General features: G+C 33.6%; 1 protein-coding gene across 4 annotated transcripts in view; it reads right to left on the reverse strand.

The window, feature by feature from the left end:
* Window positions 1–18699, reverse strand: part of MGAT4C (MGAT4 family member C) — a 1374466-nt gene that overhangs the window by 874991 nt on the left and 480776 nt on the right. For 2 of the 4 annotated variants that reach the window (XM_063694191.1, XM_055358910.2), the window contains one exon: window positions 9875–10089. The exons of 1 other annotated variant lie outside the window; for it this stretch is intronic. The gene's annotated coding sequence lies outside the window, so the exon portion shown is untranslated. Of the gene's footprint in view, window positions 1–9874; window positions 10379–18699 lie in introns of those variants that run through there. One more of the 4 variants, XM_063694190.1, reaches the window with a different exon arrangement.

The following is an 18699-nucleotide window of genomic DNA, read 5'->3' on the forward strand; positions in this document are numbered from 1 at the left end:
CTAAGCAAAAGAAGCAAGACACAGAAGACTACATATTGCATGATTCTATTTATGTGAAACGTCCAAAAAAGCAAAGATAGAGAGAAAAAAAGGAGACTAGTGGTTGCCTTGGGTGACAAATGAGAGGACTATAAGTGGACAGGTGGATTCTTTCTGGGATGATGAAAATATTCTAAACCTGGATTGCAGTGATAGTTGTACACAATATAAATTTGCCAAAAGTTGTTGACTTATATGCTTAAAGAATTCTATGGTATATAAATTATACCTCTACACAGCTATTTAAAGGAAGGTGCATTATATACACATTTATACTTTTCAGATATTAATAAAAAATGGAAAATTTTGTTTGTTGCCTCACCCAAGAGTAATTTCATAGCAAAACACAAACCCCAATTCTTAGTTTGCCTTAATTTCAAGTATCATATATAATACACAATAGTAGATTTAAAATAATATGAGAAATTGTTTTATACTGGCTGATTATGTTCACATATCATTGAAAAGAAAGGATAGTTACAAATACCATGTAGTTACTACCTGCAACATATTTTCTAATGATATTATTTAACATATGCATTTAATTATATAGTCTATACATCCTTCCAAGCCTCTAAAAGTAGCTCCTAAACAACCATTAGGCTTTGTCATCCTATAAATATTCTTATAACTGTAAAACATTTGGAAGACTGAGTAACTATTTCAAGTAAATCTAAAGCTAAATATAATGCAATAGTTAAAACTTTCTACAAAATTTAAGGTCCAATATATATTCATTCAAGCTTTAAAATTTCATACAATCTTAGGAGTATTCTATATTTTTTGTTTTCCTCATCCTATTTCAAACAAAAAAAATCAAGTGTATTCATAACTTAGAAATGATTTCAGCGACCTATAGCAAAAAGACTAAGAACTGCAATAATGGTTTTGACATTAATAATGTTTTGGAGGCATAAGTGTTTTGTTCTTTTGTTTCTTTTATAATTGTCGTTACTTATACTGGAGAAAGAAAATTGATCATTTTCTTTTCTGACTTGTCTCTTACATTACAGAGCATGAAAAGACCTTAAGGTAACATTTCAACAGCAACCTCACAATAACTTGACTATTTTATTTGCTTTTCTTACCCAAAGACAGCAGTACTAGATAAAATGAAGGGAAATTACAAGGCATGTTTACATACATATCGATTTTTTTTACATTTATATAATAAAAAATGCATTGCTGGATATATTTTAGAAGTATCCTTAATAAAGCCCAAAAGAAAATGGTTTGTTACTGAATTTTACCTCATGAACATATAGGGTAAAATTCCTGTGTAAGAACAATGCAAGTATATACACATATGTCCATGTCTATATCTATGTTGGGTTGCCTATTAATGACTGGAACTGCCTGCCCATGATTGAGCTTGAGCCTGAGTCTCACTGTCCCTCTTGTCAGTCCATCCATCTCTTTCTGCCCCTGTATGCCCGTTTGTGCTTTTCTACCTGTCTATCCATCCATCTCTCTCTGTGGTATGTTTCACATTGTCTTTCAGTTTGCCTGCCCCTGTCATGGGGTCTGACTATTCTTATCCCATTTTTAATTTCTATCTGTTATTCTGTCACCACATATGTTTATCAGCCTGTCTCTGTTTCGGTACCTGTAAGGCTGTATGTATTGGTCTCTAAGTATGTATTTATCTGTTTAAGTGTCTGTCTATCCATGACTCTATCTATGTGTACATATGTGAAGATTTTTCCTTTAATGTAGATTTAGTGAATACTATCTTTAAAAATCATTATTGTTTCTTAAGAGATGAGTGTGTATATTATTGTTTGTGTGTGTCTCTATCTCCCAAGCAACTGCCAACTCTATAGGTCCAATCTACATAATGGTAGGACCTAGAGATTACTCATGTTTTTCGAAAGTCAGCTTCTCTTAGCCTATTTAAGACCATGCTCTATTGCATTCTGCCTCTATATTACAAGATGGCTCCTAATGAAACAAACAAACAAACAAACAAACTTGTCACAGGTAGACGTGGATATCTACACCTCAGGCCTCTGCTTTCTAGTTACCCTCCTCCTAAAGAGGAGCTGTGAAGGTTTTATATGCAATTGTAGCCCCACTCTACATTTCCAAAGAACCTCTACCTCATGGCCTATGTGGGCATTTACTAAAGGTTTAAAGATAACTAGAAGGAGTTTTAAAATAAAAACAAGACATGAAACAAATGCTAAATACAACTGATCTCAAGGTCAAAGGAGAACATATAATAACTCAAATGCTCAGAAAGTTATTTTATGGGCATTTCTCTTTTTCCAACTTGATTTTCAAGATCCAGCCCACCCCCTGCCGACCCCCATTGTCAACCCACGAAGAGTATACCTTTTTTCAATAATTTGCCATGTTAATCTTCATTTCTACATGTAAATTCTACCTATTCTCATAAAGATATCCATTTTCCTTGAATATTCCCAACCTTGAACCCACAATGATAATCGAAAAGAAGAAAGAAAAATCCCTGGTAGATCATTTTCTAAAGCTCGAATCATTCTGTGAGGAACAATACTATGTAGAGGGAGGGTGTCAGAGAGCTACAAGATGAACCACAGGGGTGTTTAATGTTACAAATCCTATACACTTCAGGGTCTATTTGTGATGGGATAAGAAGATGCTTCTCAATATTCTTCCTGTAGACTAAAAATCTGCTTTTCAATCTCCTGCGAGTAAGGCTTGGAAAAAATATAAACACACATGACACCAATGTGTATATAAACACTCTCACATATACACATTTACATCCCTACTCATATGAACATAAAATCGTTCTAGAGATAGTAAATCTAAAGACATATTAAATAAAAATAATTTCAATGCAATGTAATGTACGTAGTTATCCAGGTGTCCAAATAAAAATAGCTAAAGAAATTTTGCTTTGGTATTGTTCTCCTGTGTCCAGGAGTCTACTAAAGACTAAGATGATAGGGCCTATTAAAACAATTTTCTAAATAATAACAATGTTGTATTAAGGTTCTACATAGGCACAAGCTTATATTTTACTTGCATGATAGATATTATAATTAAAACCTGGAATTATTAAGCCTGTTTATTTACATTGCTTGACTTGGGCAGGTGATTGACAATCTTTCTCTTTATGATGATTATATTTCTTGTATTGTATATGGGAATCTGACAATATCACAAAGATTCTGTTGTGAAAATGAGGTGATAGAAGAATAATTTATGAAGTAGATCAACTGTACTTAACATTGCATGGGGGTGCTGGCCTACTTTTCAAGGATGTTCTAACAAATTCAAATTTGGCAATAAAATATATCAGTTCTACAAAAAATACTGTAGGCACATCAGATGCATCACTGAACTTAAAAAGAAAAACCCAGGAATTTACACAACATCATATGCTTCTTCGAAACAAAGCAGAATTACCACCTGGCAAAGATTTCCCTCAAGCATGTCCCGCCACAAAACCATTCGTCTACTCCTTGTGTATTAGAATATTTATAACTATTTGTCATTTTGGCTTATTCATTATTTCTCTACATAATATGAATTATTAAACTAAGCATGGACTTATTTACTTGCAAAATTAAACACAAAATTTTTGTAACTTTCAAATTATAACATTTTGCTCTTTAGATTTTCTATGATGTCTGACGTATTTATCCATACTCATTCACCAAAATATTTTGAAGAAAAAAAGTCCTAAAAAGATAAGTCACATACTCTATGAGAAAAGACAAACAGAAATCACATAATTAACTAGAGTAGCATCATACCTGTGATTTACCTAAACATGAAAATAAGATTAAAATAAGCACCATATTATCTCTCCTCTTTTTCACTTACAGTGCTATGTGATACATATTTTTCTACATTTTTATAGCTTTTCTCATAGTAAATATAAAACCGTGCCATGGTTTGAGAGCCATTATAGTATGGTGATTACACGTGATATTGTGGGACAAACATTCTGACCCAAACCTTAGCTAACCAAGTAATCTACTTATGCTAAGTAATCATGGACAGTTGCTTCATCTTTCTTGATTTCCACATTAGTAAAATGATTATAATAGCAAGTACTCTGGAAGGTTGCTAGTAGAATGAACATGAGAAAACACATGTTTAGTAATAGTATTTACTCCACAGAATGTATTCAACATAAAAATATGTTATGATGTTTTTTTCATATATCGTTTTAACACTGAAGCTTTTAAGTGTCCATTAACAGTGAACTTAAAATACTGAGGTAGACATTTACATCAAATTGAGATTGTCGGATGTACATTGGTAGAAGAAATTGGTCTAGTTACATTTTTTAGGCTAAAAATAATTCCTGCCATGTGTATATTAGACTATCTTGTGCCATAAAATGGAAGTTTAGAAAATTTAGGAAACACCTTACCAAAGTAGGAAATTTGATCAAACTTTGAAAGGCTTTGAAAGTCCTTGGATATCCTAGGAGAGGATAAATTATGTTCCTTGGCCAAATTTGGCCTAAGAATAATTTTTAAATTTTTAAGAGTGAAAGAGAGGGAGGAGAAAGAGAACACAGAATAATATGCAACAGAATCTTATGTGGCCTACAAAGTCAAAACATTTATTGTATTACTTTGCTAGGACGGCCATAACAATGTACTACAGACTAGGTGGCTTAAATAACAGAAGTTTATTTTCTTACAATTGAAAGGTTCCAAGTCTGAAATCAAGGTGTCAGCAGGGTTGTATGCTTCTGAGGCCTCACTTCTTGGCTTGTAGATGTCCATCTTCTCCCTGTGTCTTCACACAGTCTTTCCTCTGTGTAAGTCTGTGTCCAAATTCCCTCTTCTTAGGATACCAGTCCTATTGGATGAGGGCCTACTCCAATGACTTCATTTCAATTTAATTCCCTCATTAATAAACCCATCTACAAATATAGTCACATTCTGAGATACTGGAGGTTAAGTCTTCGGTATATGAAATTTAGGGGGATGCAATTCAAACCACATTTTCTGTCTGTTTTTTTGTTTGTTTTGTTTGTTTTTACAAAAAGTAGTTAGCAGCCTGTGTTCTGGAAGCCTGAGAAGGGTACACCTGACAAGGGAACCAGTAGTTTCCTAGTGCCTCCTTTACTATTTGTTTGACATTATATATAAATTGAGAGAATCACTCAATTTAGAGGTTTGCTTTCCCATTACCAATTTGTTTGGCTTATTTTACTTAGCATAATGTCCTCCAGGTTCATCCATATTGTCATAAATGACCAAATTTCTTTCTTTTTTAATGCTGAATAGTATTTCATTGTGTATATATACCAGATTTTCTTTATTCATTCATTCAACGATGGATACCTAGGTTGCTTCCAAATCTTAAAATTTAAATATATCTATCTCTATCTGTCTATATACTTATAGATCTATCTATAGATAGAGATAGATAGATATAGATATAGATATAGATGTAGGTCCATAGATAGATAGGTAGATAGATAATTTGCTGAGGGAAAAATGCCTCAAGGAATTAGTGGCCAAGCCAAACTATTTAATTCTAACTTTGGGTCAAAGGGGCAGGGTTTAATATTATGGAAATATTTGCCTGGAGTTAGCCATGGACAGAAGAAGAAAGTAGGTGAGCACAAACCTGTGACCACAAAGGAAGTCTGAAAATCAAAGTAAATAACAGCAAACTCAACATCAGGGTGGACCTGGATGTGGTGATGTTATGATAGAAACAACAATAACCATTAATATTTTTTACTGCTTTACAAGGCCATATAATAGTATTTTGTGACATTTTGTCATTTGATCCATATCACCAAATGAATATGATGATTACCTACTGTCTACTTCCCCCAACCACCACACACACACACACACACACACACACACACACACCTTTACAGATTAGGAAACACAGCTGAAATTATAACATAGGCTTTAATCTCCTTAAGCATTGGGTCAAAATATCCAAAAATAATACAAGAACTTCAATAATCTTTTTATAAATGAAGTCAGATGCCTAACATGTCTCCTTATTGGTGTGTAGGCGGGTTGTAGGTTTAAGACTAGGTTGGCACTGTCAACAGACACTGACTCTAAAGAAAACAAAAACAAACTCAAATGGTTCATCAGCAGGTACTTGCTTTTGTGTCCACATTTTGACCTAGCTAGAATATGCTAGATACTTTCCTGTAAAGCACCTTCAAAACAATTATTTGGTGGCTCCCTTTTGTACAGAGATAAATTCAACATAACACATGTCTGCCTTTACTTTTTGTGTTAATATTTGGAAACATGTACAAAATTTTGTTTCCAAAATTTTCCAAATATCAATGTGTTTCCAAATATCAATACAAAAAGTAAAGACAGACATGTGTTATGTTGAATTTATCTCCCCACATAACTCAGAATCTTAAGGAGTTTTTCTGTATATTTTTAACTTAATATGAGATGCATCTGAGGAATTCAGATGTAGAATTTTTCAGTAGTCTTAAGACCCAATAAAAACAGTTTCTAGCATAGATACTATTTTTGTAAAGATTTAAATTCACAGTTAAGGTCAACATCTGGCTGAATTTAACATTCACATTTGACAGTTTTACTCTCATTAAAAAATGTTTAGCATTTTTTCAAAGCAGAAGCTGTCTTTTATTTTAATAAAGGTCTTCATATATTTGCTTTGTTCCTTGAGGGATGGATTGGTATGCTTGAACTACTCTGTGCAGTTAGAATTTAAGGTCATATCACTAGATAAGCCACGTGGCAAAATAAAATGCAAATAAAAAGGGCAAAGGGCACGGTATAATTAGCAAGAGGATTTATTGTCTTGTCTTCTATTTCCATATCCTTTGGGAAAATGTAAAAGTGGGAAATGAGGAATAGTTCTCTCTGCTTTCTCTGGCAAATTATGGTTGATAATTTAGCTATTAGATAACCGTATAGAATATGCCAAGTGATTTCCCAAACTAGTCACTTTTCAATTTTATCTATGCGTAAGTATCCACAGGTTCTTTAATTGCAAACAGTACTCACATGCTCGATGCATTATTTTTATTACTGAAACTGCTAAATAGACATGTGATAATATACATGTACACAGCCAAAACCCCCCTCCACACACACACACAAACACACACACAAACATCATTAAAGAGTCAAATTAATTTCAACTGGAACATCCTTATGGGAAAATATGTGAAAAAATATATGCAAAAATATGTACCATTTATTGAGCATATGCGGTGCACAAACTACATATTTGTTATTTAATTCATGTGATCCCACTCCCCACAAGAATCTAAAATGTAGATACCACTAGTGCCATTATACATATAATGAGACAGAGGTGTATAGAGATCAATTAAACAAACTAGCTTAACAGATTTAAACTTAGTTTGTCTTATCACCAATCCTATTTTCTGTCTACTATAACACTTTGACATGTGAAATATAGTTAAAGGAGAATTTGAAAACAACTTGATGATCAGTCTGGAATCCTCTGTAAAGATAAATGCAAGTCATTGACTGACTATAGGATGTTTCATGCCTATAACGCACATAAGAAGCAACTAAAGAGTCAGGCTTCATTTCCTCCCTCTGTGTGTAACAATTAGAGGTCCTGAAATATTAATAAACTGGCTGATTTAGGAGAGAATACCATTACATTTTTTTTGTCCTACATGTTGCTTGGAAGCAACAAACATATCATGGGCACTCAATAAATGTTATTTAACGGCAACTAATAAAATGAAATTATGGTAATATATTTTGTAATAAACTCACCATAAGATGAGGCAAAGTAAGTTTTAGTACTAAACCTGGAAGTTGAGCAGATTTCAATGGCTGGGTAGGTGAATGAATCCTATGGGGAGGCAAGAGACACTAACATGATTGTGGTAGAGAATGTTAATAAGAGGTCAGATATATAAAATTGTTATTGCACTTTGACAATTGGAGCTGCCCCTCCTGATTTTCATATTTGTTATATTCATCTAACATTCAAAAGGCAAATTAAAGAATATACTGCTAAACTTCTATTCTAGCTCCTCCATACCCAAACATGAAGTGACTCTATTTCATTATCCATTGGTATCATCATTGGTATGATTTTGGAAGAACATGAAATATGTTCCCTGAAATGCTTTCTTTTTTTCCTACTTGTGCCTCCTTTAGCACATTGTTTGAGATTTTCAGAAGAGTCAGTTGTAATTTTTAAAAATAGAAAAGAGAGAGAGAGGATGTTAAATCACTGTATCCTCTGAAAGTCATAAGCCATCGAATTGTAAAACTCTAAGACATTCAGGAGTGTATGTAGTTTCAGAGAGTGCACTTCTGTAGATTTAAATTAGAGCTGTGAGTTATTGGGGGAGAAACCAGACTGGGAGCAATCTCACTTTTTTTATGCTTTAAAGTGAGTGGAGGGAAAAGGTTCCACAAAGGAGAGAAAGCTTGCCAAATGGAGGAATCCGTAGGGAAACTTTAATTTAAGGCCCCGTTCCTCAATTCCTGTAAAGTTCATGAAAAAAGAAGTACTTAAAAGTCTCTTTGAGGACTCTATACTCTTTTCTCTTTTCCATTTTTTTTTTGCCTTTTACAATCCCTGTGAGGAAAAGAGAAAATGCACTTAAAGTTACGATTTGGGTGACTCAATCCTTCCCTCTTTCCTTTATTTTAATAGTCTTTCAAATGCTCCAAAGAAATTAGAATACACTTAACAAGTGCTCTTGTGAAGCTCAGCCACCACTTCCTCTCTTGAGCCTGTTATTAACCCACTGAAGGGAACACAAACTCTGTGTTCCAATCCAAATACAGCAGCAGGTACACCATGCTCCAGGTCAAATATACCTGCTATTCTAACCATTTTTATAGTCATTCTTAACACAGAAAAACAGCAACAATATGATAGATTTCATTGAGCCTATTCACACAATAATAAAACATTTAAAAAAGCTCAAAAGCCCTAATACTACATGTTCATAAGCTCACTGTGATTACTTCTTCTCTATTCTACACTCCCATTCTCTCTCTGATACAGAATATACACACACACACCTTTAACTTTTCAGAAACAGACACGAAGTCACCTTTGCTGTTCTAAGATATCATAAGTATAATGGGATAAATTTCAGTTTCGAATAAGGCTTTCTCCCATTTTATTGCTTCTGTTGATATTCAGAAGTTTTTTAGCTTTTAGCATTTTGCTTTGCTAAACAGTTCTTGTACTTCTATGAAAGGCATTGAGGTTTTCACTAACAGAACAAAGTTAAATAATAATTTTGTAGAATAATTAACTGAAACTGTAGCAATCAATTTTAGTAAAATCCTTTCAAACTCAAAAATAGATATCTGTAAGGCAAACAATTATATCTACATAATATTATCAAAAAGACTTCTACTGAAGTTTCTTTAAATACTTTCATCATTCAAATATTTATGTATCATATGCATCCATGATACCAAAATAAATACAAGCATTTGAGACAAAGTTTGTATTTTGGAAAATATAAATAAAATACTATGATTGTTTTAAAAGATTCAAAAATACATATGGGTGAGTTTCCAAAGTACATATTTTTCTTCATTATATATTGCAGCTACAAAAGGAAAATCCTCAAGAGAATTAATATGAACTTATGATAATGCAGCCTGCAGCACGGTTTTGTTGTGATTTTTTCTGTTTTTGCTGACAATGCAATTCAAACTATATTCTACTAATCTTTAGTAAAGGGAGCAGATTATTTCACCTATAAACATGCAGCAATAAAGTGTCATTCTTCAGTCAATACAGACTACTTAACATCTTTCTCTTTTTACAGGTTTGGATCCCTAGCTCATTAGATTATTACCTGATAAAGAAGAGAGGGTAATGAATTGAGAAAATAACTACGTACCTTCAGAGAAAACCTGCCCGATAACAATAATCCATTAGAAAACTGGCAATATCCTCTGATCTATTGCCCGCAAAGCCATGACTTGATGGAGAGTTTCATTCCCTGGGCTCAGTTCTTCAGAAGAAAATCAGCACAATTTAAATATTTCTTGGAATGTGACAGCTCTCTAGATCCCGGGTTGCATTCTGTTCCCCAGGGATGGCAATCTGGTGTTCCTGTGTGCATAGAGCAGTGAAGATGAATTGAAAACGCTTGAGATAAATTAGGAATGGCTAAGTTAAAATTGTCTCTGCTCCAGACTCTCTCATCTGCAGTCTGCAAGCCTGTTTTTCTGTGAAAAAGCTAGATGGCAGGCTGCCTCAGTAAGTTCTTCTTAAGCGACAGAGAGCATTTTCAATGAAGAAAAATTCTCCCATTATCTAAGCTAATGTGACTGCTGCTAAATCTAGTTTTTAAAGTGTCTGCTGGCATGAAATTCATTTTCACTATTGCTTTCTTTCAAACTAGTCTAGAATCCACACTATCAGGCTATATACAGTTCTATCTGACAGAAATATTTGAAGTTTTCTCTTTACAAATTAAATCATATCTCTTTTTTTCAGTTTATTAATCATCTATGTATAGGAAATTTTCTCTTTGGATCCAAAAGACAGTTTATTGTATTTTATATTATGCAGAAGATTTTAAGTTGCAGTACCTCAATATGAATTCTTGCATTTTTATTAACAATCACTTATTTTAATGCAGATTCACAGAGAAGAGTTATTTTTAGATGTCAGTCAAAATGCAGAAGTTATATAGAAATAGAAAAGAAGAATTTCTAATCATAATATGTGACCACAGAAGTGAATATTAACTCTTTGAATATCCTCTTCAAGAAAATATGATGTTCCAAATAAAACTAAGGTTCATAAATCATTTCTCTTCTAAATAAAAGTGAGCCATTTTGAGTTCTGTTGATGTCATTTCAGTGACATGTTGTGATATGATAGTTAGAAAATTCTTTTAGCATTTTCATAATATTCTGGATTTGAGATATAACACAAATACACTATAATAGATGTATTGGCAATACACAAACACTGAAAGTTTATCAAAATGTTTTATTCTACTTCTTCACTTGTATTTGTTACACAAAACGATTTTCACATAATCAAAAAGCACACTTAAAAGCATCATAGTCCATGAGAATATGTACATTAAAAAATCCCTGCTGGCTTTAAAAACAATCTCATGCTTGCCATAGCTTTCAACATGATGATCTGTAATGCCCTATGTCTATTTGACATTTAAGCAAATTGTTGCTTCCATGACAAAAATGGGGTTTCCACACTGTGAGAGAAACAAAAACAATATAATCACCTGACAGTCAACAAAAAAGTAAACAAGAATTTCCCTTTTTTCTCTACCCACCCTATAACTGTAGCTGACCACTTCACTCAAGGAGGTACATACAGAGGGAAAGAAAATGGAGAAACAAAATGAAACGCCACAGCAAGATGCCTCCAACCCTTCTACCTCTTGAGAAGTAGCATCACTGTAGCTATTTCTGAATAAACACAAGGAGATTGGAAAGAAGCAGCTTCAGTATTTCAGTTGGAAACTAAAATTATCCAGCATATTTTAAAAGACCATTAAAGAAAGAAAAGAAGCAAGCAAGCAAAACTATTTATTGGCCTCAAATGCTATTTCTAAAATGTCCATGGTGTTCAGTGCCTATGATATTAAAAACAAAAATGTAAAAAGATAAAAGTCTATTTAATAATTGACAGTTGATTGAATATCTAACTGCATTGCACTAACGTGCATTGAGTACCTCAATTAACATAATAAGTAACTACAGCAGTAATGAGTTGTTTTTTTTTTTTTTTTTGAATCTCAGATGTCTATCTCCACCTAGAATCTAGCAATTTTACTAACACTATATTGCAACGATGATTACCCACTGGTGAATTCAGGACCACATGCAATTACATTAGAGTGATAGGTAAACTATTCTTGGAGCATAAAAAATTGTTTTTGTAGGAAGTAACTTTTTAAAATAGACCAAGTAAGCCTTAGTTAAAAGGATGAGAAATATTTCTAGGCAGTGGGAACAAAATCCCAAGGGAAATATACGTATTACATTTGCATAAGTGAAAGCAGCTCAGTATGGCTTGGTTGCAGAGTGAGGTATGAAGGACATGGAAAGAGAAGAGTCTGGGGAGAAAATGAGTCTTGTATACTTTCTTTTTTTTTTGTTCTTCCACAGTTGCATATAGCAGTTTAATTTAGTTCAACAGATACTTATTGAGTAGTTACCTTGTGCTACATTGGGTGTAACACAGAAACGATACCATCTTAGATTTCAAAAAGAAAGTCAACAATTCAAGAAGACAGAATGTATACATAAAACCACACACAGTGATAAAAGAAGTAAGCCTTACCCTCAACACACCAAAATCTTAAGGTCTCTTGGAGCTAATGCTGAATTTCTTGTTGCTTTGAAAATTCATAGCCTACATATGAGTTGGAAATATACAAATACCCTCCCCGTTACCTTTAGGATATTTATTAATTCCTTAATTCTTTATCAAGGTGCTGATGCTACTAAGGATGACGGTGTCTACTCAAGGTATTTCACAACTTATGACACCAATGGTAGATACAGTGTAAAAGTGCGGGCTCTGGGAGGAGTTAACGCAGCCAGACGGAGAGTGATACCCCAGCAGAGTGGAGCACTGTACATACCTGACTGGATTGAGAATGGTAAGTAATTTGTAATAACACACCTGGCTTGTGCAAAAGCATTGGTTTCAAGAGGAAACTATTAAGCCTGTGGGGCAGAATGGTGCATGATTAAATCAGGGTTTCTCAACCTTGGCACTATTAAGATTTTGAGCCAGACAATCCTTTGTTGTGTAGGGCTATCCTGCACATTGTGGCATGTTTAGCAGCATCCTTAACCTCTATCCATTATTTGTCAATAGCAATTCCCTAGTCATGACAATCAAAAATGTCTCCATATGTGGTCCACTATCCCTTACGGGGGCAAACTAGCCTCCAGCTGAAAATCACTGGATAGAACATAGCTTTTGACTGTCTTACTTCAAAGCTCAGCCCTCTATCAAATACAGTATTTTGTGTAATCTTTTTGTACTTCACTCTCCTCTGTTGTAAAATAAGGATAATAATGGCAGCTACCTCATAGGATGGTCACACAGAATAAATAACTAAACACATCTAACAAACTGTTATTGGTAAATAGTGTTTAATAAAGGTTTTATCATTATTTTAAAAACACTTCTTTTTTTTTTTAGTAGCAACACCAAATACTTTAATTAATATTTTATAGAATACACAACTGCATCTTTTTGTCATAGTATTAAGAGGAAATATGTGTAGTATAAGTGTCAATCTTGCTGTATTTTTATTTTTATTTTATTTTTATTTATTTATTTATTTATTTATTTATTTATTTATTTATTTATTATACTTTAAGTTTTAGGGTACATGTGCACATTGTGCAGGTTAGTTACATATGTATACATGTGCCATGCTGGTGTGCTGCACCCACTAACTCGTCATCTAGCATTAGGTGTATCTCCCAATGCTATCCCTCCCCTCTCCCCCAACCCCACAACAGTCCCCAGAGTGTGATGTTCCCCTTCCTGTGTCCATGTGATCTCATTGTTCAATTCCCACCTATGAGTGAGAATATGCAGTGTTTGATTGGGCTTTATCTTTGAATTGGAAATCATTGAGAGCTCTTAATAGAGAATTTTAGAAAGATCAATTTTTATGTCATGCTCCAGTTAAAAAGCATCACCACATACCTAGTTAGCCAAGCCAGATGCCTAGTAGTTATACTATTTCTCTCATTATTTCTAGCTTTCATCATCTCTTACTTATATGATGGCCAGAATCTTTTATTTCATCTTTCTATTTTGAGTCATTTTCTTCATCAATTCTTACATAGCTGCCAGTTCTCTCTCTAAAATATGCATAATCATGCTCTTGCTCACAACAGTTTATTTACTCATTATCACCTGGAGATTAATGTTCCAAATCCTTAAAATGATCTGCAAGATATGACTGTATAACTTTTTAAATTGATACTTCATAAGAAAACTAGTAAGCCACATTATTAAATTTTACGATAAATTTATAGAACATTGTTTTCATTCTGCTTCCTTCTTTCTTTACTCCAACTATGTACTATTTTTTCCCCAAAAGATCATAAAACTATCTTACTAACTTTTAGAAAAACACTTCAAAAATTTTGTCAATTAATGTACATTCCCATTTCATATTATCTTCAATTAACTTCATGCAAGACCTAAGTTGTAAAAAGGGATTGCATTTCATTTTCATTGTGTAGTTGTGGTATAGGTCTATATATAATATACATATATATTTTACAATATGTTTATGTTCTGTTATTACTAAACTCACAGATCTCTGCAAGTTCTTTTGTAAAATACTTTATCAAATTGCAGTTTCAACTAAAATATTGAAAGTCTTAATAGTACAACACAATTAATTTTATCACTCAATTTAAATAGCAATAATAAATAAAATTTACTTATTTATTCATTATGTATAATTTTAGAAAATTATTTACTCTTGGGGTGATTTTATAGTAGTTGTAGCAGTACAAAAATTTGGCTTGCTTTGTAACAAAATCACTTCATCATGTATACATTTCTTTATTTTTAATAACATTGTCTTTAAAAATTATTGGGGAGACTGACTTTACTACATGAGGAGGAATTGCAACGTTGACAAATTAAGAAATAATAAGACAAACATCGACATGGCATCCTGCTCATAAATAAAACTGATGTAAGTCTAGAAGATACGAAATATTTATGACAGTTTTAATAAAGGTAGTTTATGTAGAACATCTTTGTAAACTGAAAGCATTGCATGAAGAGGAGTATAGATGTACATTAAATATAAGAATATACTTAATCAAGGAGTTGAAAGACTTGTATGCTGAAAGCTATAAAACATTACCGAAATAATTTTAAAAAGACACAATACATGGAAAGATAACCCATGTACATGGATTCCAAAACTTAATGTTGTTAAGATGTTAGTACTAAACAAAGCAATCCACAGATTCAATGCACCACTGTCAAAATACCACTGGTGTTTTTTGCAGAAATATAAAAAAAAAAAATCCATACAGATTCTTAAGGGATCTCAAATAGCTGAAACAATCTTGGAAAACAAATTCAAAGTTGGAGATGTCACCCTTCCTCATTTAAAACATTAATACAATTCTACAGCAATCAAAACTGTGTGATACTGGCATAAATACTGACATGTAAAACAATAGGATAGAATAGAGAGCCCCCCAAAACCCTTGCATACTGATACTCCTCAAATTATGATGGGGTTACATCTCAATAAATCCACTGTTAAGTTGAAAATACTGTAAGTCAAAAATGCATTTAATATACATAACTTATTGAACATTGTAGCTTAGCCTACCATAACATGCTCAGAACACTTATCAAAATCGCAATGCTCGGGACACTTACATTAGTGTAGAGTTAAACAAAATTATCTAACTCAAAGCCTATTTTATAATAAAGTGTTTAGTATCTCATGTAATTTATTGAACACTATACTGAAATTGAAAAACCAGTAGTTGGGAACTCAAAGTACAGTTTCTCTTGAATGCATATTGATTTTGTACCTTCACAGAGTCACAAAATTGTAAGTCTGAATATTGTAAGTCAGGGGTAATTTGTATATGGTCAAATGATTTTCAACAAGAATACCAAGACTACAACCAAAAAAGCACAGTCTTTTCAAAAATGGTATTGGGAGTACTGGATATTTGCATCTAAAAGAACAAAGTTGGACATCATATCATATATAAAAGTTAACTCAAAGTGCATCAAAGACCGCAACGTAAGAGCTACAACTATAAAACTCTTAGAGGAAAACAGCAAACACTTTTCCTGAAATTTGATTTGACAATGATTTCTTGGATATGACACCAAAATTATATTCAAGAAAAAAAGATATATTGAATTACATCAAAATTAAAAACTTCCTTGCATCTAAAGACACAATCAACACAGTAAAAACGGCAACTCAGAATAGGAGAAAACATATGCCGTCATGTCTCTGATAAGAGGTTAATATTCAGAATATATGAACTCAACGCCAGAAACAAAACAACCAGATTAAGAAATGGGCAAAGGTCTTTGGATATTTCTTCAGACAGATACACAAATGGCTAATAAGCACATTAAAATATACTCTCTATTACTAATTATTAGGGAAATGAAAATCAAAACCACATTGAGATGTTACTGCATATGTATTAGGATGAGTACAATCAGATTAGCAAAACATAGCAAGTGTTGGCAAAAATGTGGGGAGTTTTGAATCCTTCTGCAGTGTTGGTGGGAATGCTAAATATTACACATGCTATGAAAAAATGTTATGGCAGTTCCTCAAAATATTAAAAATAAAGTCAACATATGATTCAGAAATTCCACTTTTGGGTATATACCCCAAGGAAAGAAATGCAACAGAATGAGAATCAAACAGATATTTGTGCACCCATTTTCATAGCTGGATTATTCACAATAGCCAAAAGGTGCAAGCAACACAAATGCCCATCAAATAACAAATGGTGGCATATATGTGCAATGGAATGTTATTCAACATTAAAAAAGAAAAATTCCTGACATTTCCTGCAACACAGATTGTCCTTGAAGACCATTATGCTAAGTGAAATAGGCCAGTCACAAAAAGACAAATATGCCAAGCGGACCTAATAGACATCTACAGAACTCTCCACCCCAAATCAACAGAATATACATTTTTTTCAGCACCACACCACACCTATTCCAAAATTGACCACATACTTGGAAGTAAAGCTCTCCTCAGCAAATGTAAAAGAACAGAAATTATAACAAACTATCTGTCAGACCACAGTGCAATCAAACTAGAACTCAGGATTAAAAAACTAACTCAAAACCACTCAACTACATGGAAACTGAACAACCTGCTCCTGAATGACTACTGGGTACATAACGAAATGAAGGCAGAAATAAAGCTGTTCTTTGAAACCAATGAGAACAAAGACACAACATACCAGAATCTCTGGGACACATTCAAAGCAGTGTGTAGAGGGAAATTTATAGCACTAAATGCCCACAAGAGAAAGCAGGAAAGATCCAAAATTGACACCCTAACATCACAATTAAAAGAACTAGAAAAGCAAGAGCAAACATATTCAAAAGCTAGCAGAAGGCAAGAAATAACTAAAATCAGAGCAGAACTGAAGGAAATAGAGACACAAAAAACCCTTCAAAAAATTAATGAATCCAAGAGCTGGTTTTTTGAAAGGATCAACAAAATTGATCGACTGCTAGCAAGACTAATAAAGAAAAAAAGAAGAATCAAATAGACGCAATAAAAAATGATAAAGGGGGTATCACCACCAATCCCACAGAAATACAAACTACCATCAGAGAATACTACAAACACCTCTATGCAAATAAACTAGAAAATCGAGAAGAAATGGATAAATTATTCGACACATACACTCTCCCAAGACTAAACCAGGAAGAAGCTGAATCTCTGAATAGACCAATAACAGGATCTGAAATTGTGACAATAATCAATAGCTTACCAACCAAAAAGAGTCCAGGACCAGATGGATTCACAGCCGAATTCTACCAGAGGTACAAGGAGGAACTGGTACCACTCCTTCTGAAACTATTCCAATCAATAGAAAAAGAGGGAATCCTCTCTAACTCATTTTATGAGGCCAGCATCATCCTGATACCAAAGCCGGGCAGAGACACAACCAAAAAAGAGAATTTTAGACCAATATTCTTGATGAACATTGATGCAAAAATCCTCAATAAAATACTGGCAAACCGAATCCAGCAGCACATCAAAAAGCTTATCCACCATGATCAAGTGGGCTTCATCCCTGGGATGCAAGGCTGGTTCAATATACGCAAATCAATAAATGGAATCCAGCATAGAAACAGAACCAAAGACAAAAACGACATGATTATCTCAACAGATGCAGAAAAGGCCTTTGACAAAATTCAACAACCCTTCATGCTAAAAACTCTCAATAAATTAGGTATTGATGGGACGTATCTCAAAATAATAAGAGCTATCTATGACAAACCCACAGCCAATATCATACTGAATGGGCAAAAACTGGAAGCATTCCCTTTGAAAACTGGCACAAGACAGGGATGCCCTCTCTCACCACTCCTATTCAACACAGTGTTGGAAGTTCTGGCCAGGGCAATTAGGCAGGAGAAGGAAATAAAGGGTATTCAATTAGGAAAAGAGGAAGTCAAATTTTCCCTGTTTGCAGACGACATGATTTTATATCTAGAAAACCCCATTGTCTCAGCCCAAAATCTCCTTAAGCTGATAAGCAACTTCAGCAAAGTCTCAGGATACAAAATCAGTGTAAAAAAATCACAGGCATTCTTATACACCAATAACAGACAAACAGAGAGCCAAATCATGAGTGAACTCCCATTCACAATTGCTTCAAAGAGAATAAAATAGCTAGGAATCTACCTTACAAGGGATGTGAAGGAACTCTTCAAGGAGAACTACAAACCACTGCTCAATGAAATAAAAGAGGATACAAACAAATGGAAGAACATTCCATGCTCATGGGTAGGAAGAATCAATATCGTGAAAATGGCCATACTGCCCAAAGTAATTTATAGATTCAATGCCATCCCCATCAAGCTACCACTGACTTTCTTCACAGAATTGGAAAAAACTACTTTAAAGTTCATATGGAACCAAAAAAGAGCCCGCATCGCCAAGTCAAT

This window comes from Gorilla gorilla, chromosome 10, assembly GCF_029281585.2.
Source record: "Gorilla gorilla gorilla isolate KB3781 chromosome 10, NHGRI_mGorGor1-v2.1_pri, whole genome shotgun sequence".
Lineage (NCBI taxonomy): Eukaryota > Metazoa > Chordata > Mammalia > Primates > Hominidae > Gorilla > Gorilla gorilla.